Genomic DNA, 9,775 nt, shown 5'->3' on the forward strand with positions numbered 1-9,775 from the left:
ATTTAACAGGAGAATACCTCACACGATGAACGGCTCTAAAAAGCCCTTTCACAAAATGTTTTGTAATCCTCTGTAAGAATAAGGATGAGGAAGAGTATTTTGTCCTCCTGAATCTGTGGCCATGTGCACCCTGATTGATGCATACTTGAGACCACTCTGGCTAGCGCAAGCAAGTTTGGCAACACTTGATGGGATTGCATGGAAATAGGGTTATGGACCTATTTGCACCACAGGGTGAATCTCTTTCACTTTGAGTTGTAGGCCTTTGTAGTGGGTAGTGCACGAGCCTGCATTAATTAAGATCTCAGCACAGTCTGAAGGGATATCCAGATGGCTAGTGGACAGGAACCACGGCATCAGTCTCAGTGACTGGAGATCATGGTAGAGTATTTCTCAGTTGTGAGTGGATAAAGGCACTAAGGGCCCGATGTAGGTGGCCATTACTGGTCGGTAACGGCCGAATTCGGCCGTTACCTACCGGTAAATGGGTTATTGAGATGTAGGGGACCTTTTTTACCGAATCGGTAAATTTACCGAATCGGTAAATTTACCGATTCTGTAAAATACCGAATCGGTAATTTTACCGATTCGGTAAATCTCACATGTAGGTGGCACAGCAAACAGTGCCACAGGCCTTTAGGAGTCGGTATTTTACCACCCAATCCAATTGGGTGGTGAAATACCGAATCCAGGTGTGCATGCACATCTGTGCATGCACACCTGTGCCATGTGACACACAGACATGCCCTTAGGGCATGTATGTGTGCCACATGGCACACATGCCTGTAATTGGGGTGCCAGAGGGTGTCAATGTGACACCCCCTGCACCCTTGCAAAATTCGGTATTTACCGATTCGGTAAATACCGAATCGGTAATGCCCATTAATTCCTATGGGCTTCAATGCCCAAAGGAATCAATGGGCATTACCGATTCGGTATTTACCGAATCAGTAAATACCGATTCCTTCCGATTCGGTAATTAATTACCTACATCTGCCCTCCTCTTTTTTACCACTTCTTAAATACCGATTCGGTATGAATCGGTATTTAAGAAGTGGTAAAAAAGATTTACCTACATCGGGCCCTAAATGCAATGATCATGATCATCAGTACAGAATTTCTTTGACTGCGGTCTGAACAGAACTTAAAAGGAAATAGTTTTTCTTTCTCCACCACAGTGGTAGTCGGTGAAAGTTGTTGGTCACCATGGGTCAGGCCTAAGGTGAAACTCTCATAAATCCCATAAAAACAACTCATAATTCGTTGCAGTCTGAAGATTGGGCAGAAAGAAACCCCTGGTGGCCTAAATAAAGATTCAAAAGGGTCCAATAAAAGGTTGAATACAGGCTAGGGCAGAGTTCTTCTCAGGGACTCCCTCAAACACTGTTTTCGGTAGACGTCTGAGATATAATGACCTCTAGGGGAAGTAGGAGAGCTCGGCACCTCCACCTCATTGGTTAAAGTTTGAGTTGTTTCAAATGAGTTAGAAGTGCTACTAAACAAACACTGTTATTGAGGCCGAAAGCCAATTTAACACTGTTTACCGCTATTTAAAGTTACAGGGGATTCTCAGCCTGATGACAGAGAATGATTCAAGCATGTGAATATATGAAAAATACAATTCCAGAGAATAGTAACATATTCTGCCTAGAAAAATGTATATCTAGATATGAAAAGTTAATACAGGTATGAAGATTATGAGAAAAGTATGCACCCAGGAAAAATTTCAGATTTGAATACTGCAAGTACAATATTTTACTATAAAGTGTAATGTGCTCATCCTATATGAATTGACAGCTCAATATGGAAAGTAAAAGCACTGATTTGAAAAATATATATTTGTTGTGATATTATAACTATGTTGAAGTCATAAAAATGAAGGTTACGCTCTTCCCCATAGTGTTTATGTTTGTGATCAAGAACATAAGTGCTTTTCTTTTGTTCCCCCCGAATAAGCCGGTATGATTATGAGACTAGCAACTGGAAGCAGGAAGGTTCGAGACTGCTGTCTGATAACACTGTTTTTATTGTCCTTGGTTTAGTAAGTAAGAGCATAAATCCTTGTCGTTTGCATTTGGTACCAAGTAGGAATATGTATTACGAGCACGGTGTTCTGAGGCATGATTGCTGTCAATATTCTAACAAGTTGTGAAGATTCTTTTTTGAGAATTTGTAGGTATATACTTGAGACCCTTTTTTCTTTATTTGTTTTTGGTTGTTGTGTTCAAATGAACATGTCATTGCCAACAGCAAAGTTTTGGATAGACTTTTAGGAGTTTATTTGTGAACTACAAATAGGATTGCTTTCCTGTTCTTAGATAACACCACAGCGTTAAGGCTCTCCGCGCAGGAAGGACAGGTATCCGGATGGTATAAATACACTGAAAATGTTGGGAGCTGTGAAACAGATCAAGAGAATTTAAATATTAAGAGGAAGACCTGGCAGCAGAAGTAAAACTATGGATTAAAATTGGTTAGGTGTATATGTAGGATGATATACATTGAATTACCCAAAATCAGTTATCTACATATGATTTAACATTCAGAGCCATGCCATGGGCTTTTGATGAAATATGACTGTGGCAACCAGTACTGAGAAAACTGTGAAAGCACTTGTGAGTATGAAAATGTTAGAATGAGGTATCCTTTGGGAATTTAATTTGTTACATTTGAAACCTCTGGAATACAGGATCCATGGTTAACAGTGCTTATATACAAGAATGTAATAAGATATGTAACGGTCCAATGGAGTTAACAGGCACCTGCAAATGTATTTGTGAGACTAGACAATCTAAAACAGAGATCCGTAGAATACAGTTGTAAAGTAGGTTAGGGACTGTAAATGTATGGAAACAAATTGGGCAAACTGGGGGCACCAGTTCTTTTCACACTTCCTATTCTAATTTTCATAAGGTATCTTTATGATGGCATTTTGACAAAAAGACATCTTGTGTATTTTTTCAGCTTTAGTGAAATGTTCACAATGATATACAAATGGTAAGTACACGAATGATTGGTTTATGTACAATGACATAAAAAAGAGATATTGCATGTCAGCTACTGAGTTGGTTGGATGGTATGCAGAAACTGTTCTTCTATGAATATAAATTATATACTTGTTTTTTTTTTCTTTCATGGTTTTGTATCTTAGCCCCCTGGAAGCGATATGCAACAAACCATAAAACACTTGTTATGTATAATGTCTGAATGTATTCAGGTGAAGTGATGGAAATGAATTTGGAAAGGGCCCTCATTCAGGAGATATAAGAAACTAACAACTGTAAAGTACTTCTCATTTTAACTGAATGTATTGATATTGGTGTCTAGTGAAAGTACAAACAGGCTGTGTCTTAATAGCGCCATTTGGGTAATGGTGCAATCACCTGAGAACCACCATCACCAGACCTTAGCTTCGTTTTCTCCATTAAAGCAATACACGTCCAACTGATCTTGTCTGATTGACCTCGTAGGAGGCAGCTTGTCTATCTCCAGCCTGTGCAAAAGCTGCTCCTTCTAGGAAGGATGGAAAGAGGAAAGATAGAACAGTAATAGACTGGTCCATGTGGAAGGCAGACACCACTTGTGTCAGAATGGAAGGTCAAATACCCAGGCCTAGCGTGTCCCGGTAAAATACTGCAATTGGTGGTCACCCCGACAGGGTGAGTAACTTATCTGTCCCTCAGGCCGAAAAGATTGACAGGAGAATGACAGTTTTGGAAGGCAAAAGGCAAACAGATCTGTGCATCGGAATAAACTCTTATGACATGGGGAGGTCAGTGTGAGAAGTTGGCCTGGTATATGATGTTCACTATTCTAGTGAGCACCTTGCACCAGTCCAAACAACCCTTATGGTGATGGTTATAAAGTCAACCCTATAGACCAGCTATCCTAGTGGTAGCATGGACAAAAGCAGTCTTAGGCTAAACTCAAGAGGGCATGTGAAGCCAGCTGTTTTACCATATGCAATCCCTTTAATACCAAATGAAAGGACACCACCCAGGTTATATATTCTAAATATATATGTATTTATTTCTAAAACAACCCTCTGTACTCTTTATGAGGACAGAAGCACAAGCGTATAACAAATAACTTAATATAGCATACAATAAGTTGCACAAATATGGATAGGCCCTGGTGGCCCGCTAAAAAATATACTAAAATAGTGGTATAAGAACCACGTCACGAACAACTACACTGGACTAACAGTAGTTAGGGAGCAGGAGGCCCACGGGATGCGGGTGCAGTGTCTAAATGCACACGCGTGCACACATAGAAGTCAATGGGTGCGTAAAGTTAGAAAGTTAAAGAGTTAGGAGTCTTCTGACTGGACTAGAACTAAACCACTTGAAACTAGGATACTAGGAGAGTAAACCTACACAGTAGCACCGCAGTACTCGCGTTACCTAACCCACAGGAAGCGGGTGCACAGGTCTCAAAGTGTGTCGGGTTTCGTTGTGGAGTTCTATGGAGCCTTGGCGAAAAGATGCTGCAGGCGACCAGGATAGAAGAGTCCGGTTGGATGCAAGGGTGGATCGAGGATGAAGATTACCTGAAAGCAGAGGGGACAGAGTTTGGGTCACTAGCCAGTGACCAGGAAGGAACCAGGTGATGTCGGGAAGCAATCAGTAGATGTCGTGAAGCTTGTCTCTGCAGCCACGTGGACCAGGAGGTGTCGACGACAACCAGGAGCTGGATACGGACTGTCCCACGAAGGCTCTCGCTGTTGGCAGTGTCGGATCTCGATTTGGAGTCAACAGGCCTTGGCAAATGTAACCCACGCAGGAATCGAAGATGGCTTCTTACTCAGGCCAGCAAGGACTGAGGGGCTTCTCCTTCGCAGGGAAGCAAGGGCCAGTCTGGAGCAACCAGACCAGTGGTGTAGATTTCAGATTTCGTCGTCACAGAGGCCACTAGCCAACAGGCAAGTGACCGGACAGATGCGTTGAGCAGGAAAATGCAAAAGGGCCCCACGCAGCACTTGGTGAGTGTGGAGAGGTGATCTTCGGTGCAGTTGGTGCCCGGGGCTGGGGCTTCTCAATCCCCAATGCACAACTTCGAGGGTGCCTCAGAAGTTGCATGGAAAGCAATTCGCTGGCTTTCTAAGATGGCCGGTCCCACGTCTCTCGTCGCCTCCACGGGTTTCAGCTTTGCTGTGGCTGTGGATTGGGCTGTTGTATGTCTTGAAGTCCGGGTCTTGTCAGGCTCTGTGTTCAAGCTCCGGCTGGAGCAATGACAAAGCAAACCGTTGAGCTCTTGATGCTGCCTGCTTGTACAGGGTGGTCACTCCTTGACCACAAGGGAGATTCTTCAGTCTTCTACGTTGAGTAGGATGTCGAAGGGTCCAGAGTTTTGTATCAGAGTTTCCGTCAGGATTATCTAAAGTCTAAGGACACAGCTCCTACCTATATACCAAATCTAGGGCCTGGATTACCTGCTAGGTCCCTCCTATGGGTGGGACCCAGGAAGGGGGTGGTTACACCCCTTTCCCTTTGTCCAGTTTTGCGCCAGAGCTGGGGCTGGAGTGCCCCAGCACCGGTTTGAACTGGACTATGCATGGGACACCTTGTGTGCCCCAGGCAGTGTCTTATTTCATTCAGCCCTCCCTGACCCAATCCACTATCTCCTGTCTGGGGTGGTGCTAGCACCTCCCTGTGACAGGAAACCTATTGTCCTAGCCTCCCTCGCTGGGAGGACTCCCAGCAGCAGGAGGTCAGACTTGTGTCTGTGACAGCATCATCCATTTTGTGATGCTGAGGCTCTGGTTAACTCTAACCGAGATTAATGGAAGTAACATGTTTTTTCCCTCTAGAAGGGTGGAATGCTACCCCCGTCGCCAGGACTGGCGAGGGGGTAGTATTCCAAAGCGTATGACACCTTACACAACATGCTTTGATAAAGCCAAACCAAAGATAGCATTTAACCGCGAGGTTCATAATGCACTTAAGAGTATATGGTATGGCAATATCCTAGAACAGCTATAAGGACATGGTTCCGAAAGCTGCAGACAGGCTCAGCTCATTCTAGAGCACAATCTCACATAAAACCAAGCGCTCTGCCTTCAGGATTGTTAAGGCCTGCCATAGGAGTGACTTATAGGTGTATATGTGTCCAGATATAAGGTTAGACATAGGAATACTATATCTAAGCAATGGGTGATTACACGACCTTGCCCCAGCTGAGTGATCAGCCAGTTGTGTCAGTTCGGATGGCCAGCCAGGGGTGGCAAAAGATATGCTGCAGCCCCTGGTAGGCCTTGGGTGCACCTATGCCCTGGGTACCTATAGTACACTGTACAGGGACTCATAAGGTGACCCAATATCCAATTGGAGATGTACCTAGAGTACATGGAGTCCAATTTACAGTGAGAGCAGATACTCTGGGGTCCTGATTAGCAGGATCCCAGGCCAACTAAGTCGAAAACCAGCTAAACACAAGGCAAAAAATCTGGGGTAACCATAGTCAGATATCCAGCCTCCTACAGTCAGAAACAATTTTAAGTTCCACTACAGAACAACAAGGGGCTAAGGTGGAAATATGCACTGCAAATATTTCAAGTAATGAGTTACATGGGGTGATGTTAACAAAGAAGGTTGGTCAGGGAGGCACAGGAAAGTGGACAATTTAGCCGGCATCCGTTCACAGTACTGACCACCAAAGCCCACTGAGAGAGAAAAAAAGCAAAGCACAGAAGATCTGACAGGCACATCTCAAAGGGGGTTAAGCCTGCAGCCTGGCACCAAGGGACACATTTGTCACAGTAGCCAGCATAAGAAAACTTGGTGGCTAGTATTTAGGAAGCCAGAGTGAAATGGGCTAGCTGGCAGGAGGATGAATGCCTTTATTTGGCACTGCTCAATCTCCGTGTGTCTACGCGAAGTTTCAAAGGATTGTGCGTGGAGAACTCAACCGTGCTGTTGTGAAAGCAGATCTGCTCTGTCCAGAAGAGGAAGAAGACACTGAATACTAAGATCCAGCAGATCAGCATAACAAATATTCCTCACCCAGAAAGGGGCGCACTTTGCACCATCCCCTCACAGCTTTAACAGAACATTTGAGATGAGCATAATTAGAGGGAACCCATAAAGAACGCCCTGTGACCAACTCAAGTGGAACAGTACAGTAAAAAAATGGTAAGGTAGTATGAAACAATTTTAGATAAACATAGTCATTCACATCCAAAATACCACGTTTTTACGAAATAAATCACTGATTTAATGTGCAGTTGTTGTAAATAGCAACCAGTTGCACAATGCTCTTCAAATGGTACTTAGTATATATACAAATATTTACACATTTCGGTGCTCAGGATAGGGAAGAGAGGAAAGGAGTGTTTGTGACCATTGTGGATTTGTGAGGGGAGTGGACACGGACAAAGTGGTGTGACATAGATTCATCACATTAACATTGTGATAATGATTCGGCCTAAAGAATAGATCAGTTGTTCCACATAATTTACATAGGTCAACATGGACACTGTTATTTTTTAAACAAATAAATGGAGGAGTAGCCCCAGGAGGTGCCTTTATGCCTCCGTCAGAAGAATAGAAGTGCACAAAAATGCCTGAAAGGACAAATTCATCCTTTGTTAGAAGACCCCTCACTCACCAACCTAGTTGGTGACATGCTTCATCGTCGGGGTACCACCCGGACAGCCGGGCGCCATCCGGGTGTGCTGCGACACCTGACTACAGTGGAGCGGGTTCGTTTTTTGAATTTTTTGTTAGAGTATAAAAAAGGGGTTGGTGATTTAAAAATTGTCCAGTATGCTACTCACTATCAAAACTTTATTCTGGAGTGTCTGGCCAACAATAAAAATTCTATAAGCTGGACACCATGCCAGATTCGGTAGGACTATGGTGTCAAGGATTTTGTAGTGAAAATATAAATGGTCTACAATCTACATGTTTCAACCGCTGTTATGATTATTGGGTTTTCGTCAGGACCAGTGGTGGTAGCCTGGGTGGCATACACTCGCTAAGGTGTACTCTGCCCTTGACTACGTGAAAAAACCACCATAACATTTTTAAGTGATTGTAGAATTTCTTTCTCCAGGGTTCCTAGAAAAAAGAACCTTCAAAGGAAGAAGGGTTCCGAGAAAAAAAGAACCTTCAAAGGAAGAAGAAAACAAGAAAAAAGGCAAACACACAGTTCAGTACATTAGACACAGGGCGTGTGCAAAGTGCTCCTCAAATTATGACACCCAAAGAGTTGAAGAGATACGATGCGTGTTAATGCATGGCTCATAGGTGGTCATGCCTAGGTGTTATTGGCATGCAACGAGCACCATTGGGCTTCGAACAGAGCCCGTGAATATATATTACAACCCACTTGATGCAGTGAGTCTGTGCACTCATAACCCACTCACTAGTAAAACGTGTGTTTACAGGGAAGTAAGATCGCTCCCTAACCTACGTTTATACATTCACCGTAAGTTCTGTAAAACGTGGGTGTCAATGCGCCCAAAATCGAGCGTGATTAAAAAGTCGCAAAAGTCATACTGACATACAATACACAAGCAGAAAGCCATACGCACGTATACATTCAGTGAGGGCAGTAAAACGCTTACTTGAAGCGCTACAGTAGTATGCCTCATGGGTGTCGGGTTTGCACAGACCAGATCCTGCCACGATCTAGGTCAAAAACAAAAAGTGGGAGCGAGGGAGGGGAGAGGAGGGGAGGCAGGGGAGGGGGAGGTAAAGGGGGTTAGATCCATAGTCGTGATCAAAGCGGAGCCTACTCGCTGTTAGAAAATGCCCGGTGCCTGCCCGTCCTGGTCGGGGCAACTTACTTGTGAGCAGTCCTGAACGGCTATTTCGCCTAACCTGCAAATCCCCTTGGCGCCCCATGTGTGTTAACCGGAGGCTCCGAAGCGTCGTTCCTGGTGCGGCTGGGGGCATGGCCGCGCGTAGTCCCGTCACCCCGTGCCGAATGGGTGAGGCGCGGTGGGCAGAGCGTCCCTGTTGTTAAAGCAATAGTGCGCTTGTGTTATCCTCTTTATAGTCAATAAAGCATCGCAGCGTTAGGGGCAAAAAACTAAGGGGGATCAGCGCTCGTATGTAATTGATTAATTAAGATTACTCCAAGCCCTGGTTGAGCATAAAAGACTTGTGAAAGGATAAAGAATAAAAGTACGTGTACAGTGAGCTCCAAGGCCATAATTATTCACAGGGGAGCTCGAACTTCAATTTGAGCTGCAGTCTCAATAAGACAGAAGGAGGGGGTGCGCAGGCAGGTGGCACCGGAGTCAGGAAAAGGAGAGGGGAGAGAGGGCGGGGTGGAAGGGGAGGAGGGGGATGGGGAAGAGCGGGGGGATAGAATAGAAGGGGAAGGGTGTATGAAAAGAGAAGTGGTTGCCACATAATAGAAAAGCAACCTCCTAGAAGCCAGACATTCACTTGATGGCATGCATTTCGTAAACCAAAGGCAGATTCAGATCAGTTCTTTCATTCAAGGGCAGTTGGAGGACTGTAGCATTCTAGCTTGTAGGAACAGAATTCCACGGATTGTTGTCATTTAATCCAGTCTTATGCTTGGATCATCTATAAATCCAACGCTGTTCTTTTTCAAATAAGCGATGCTGTAGTCTATCTCCTGATTTTATTTGCTCTATGATAGTCCACTTTATATCATTTGGAGTGTGGTTCTGCATGAGGAAATGTTCAGTGAGCTTGGTCATTGATTTTTTGCACCTGATCGTGCTTCGGTGCTCACATATTCTTTGTTTTACTTTTCTACTTGTCATTCCCGCATATTGTAGATTACAAGGGCACACAAT

General features: G+C 44.2%; 1 long non-coding RNA gene across 1 annotated transcript in view; it reads right to left on the reverse strand.

Moving 5' to 3' along the window:
• LOC144773991 (uncharacterized) overlaps positions 1–8,924 on the reverse strand; it is a 148,866-nt gene extending 139,942 nt beyond the window's left edge. The window contains exon 1 of the long non-coding RNA XR_013600086.1: positions 8,789–8,924. This is a non-coding gene — a long non-coding RNA (uncharacterized LOC144773991). The remainder of the gene's footprint in view (positions 1–8,788) is intronic.
• Between the last annotated feature and the right edge of the window lie 851 nt (positions 8,925–9,775).

The sequence above is a fragment of the Lissotriton helveticus genome, chromosome 1_1, assembly GCF_964261635.1.
Source record: "Lissotriton helveticus chromosome 1_1, aLisHel1.1, whole genome shotgun sequence".
NCBI classification, from domain to species: domain Eukaryota; kingdom Metazoa; phylum Chordata; class Amphibia; order Caudata; family Salamandridae; genus Lissotriton; species Lissotriton helveticus.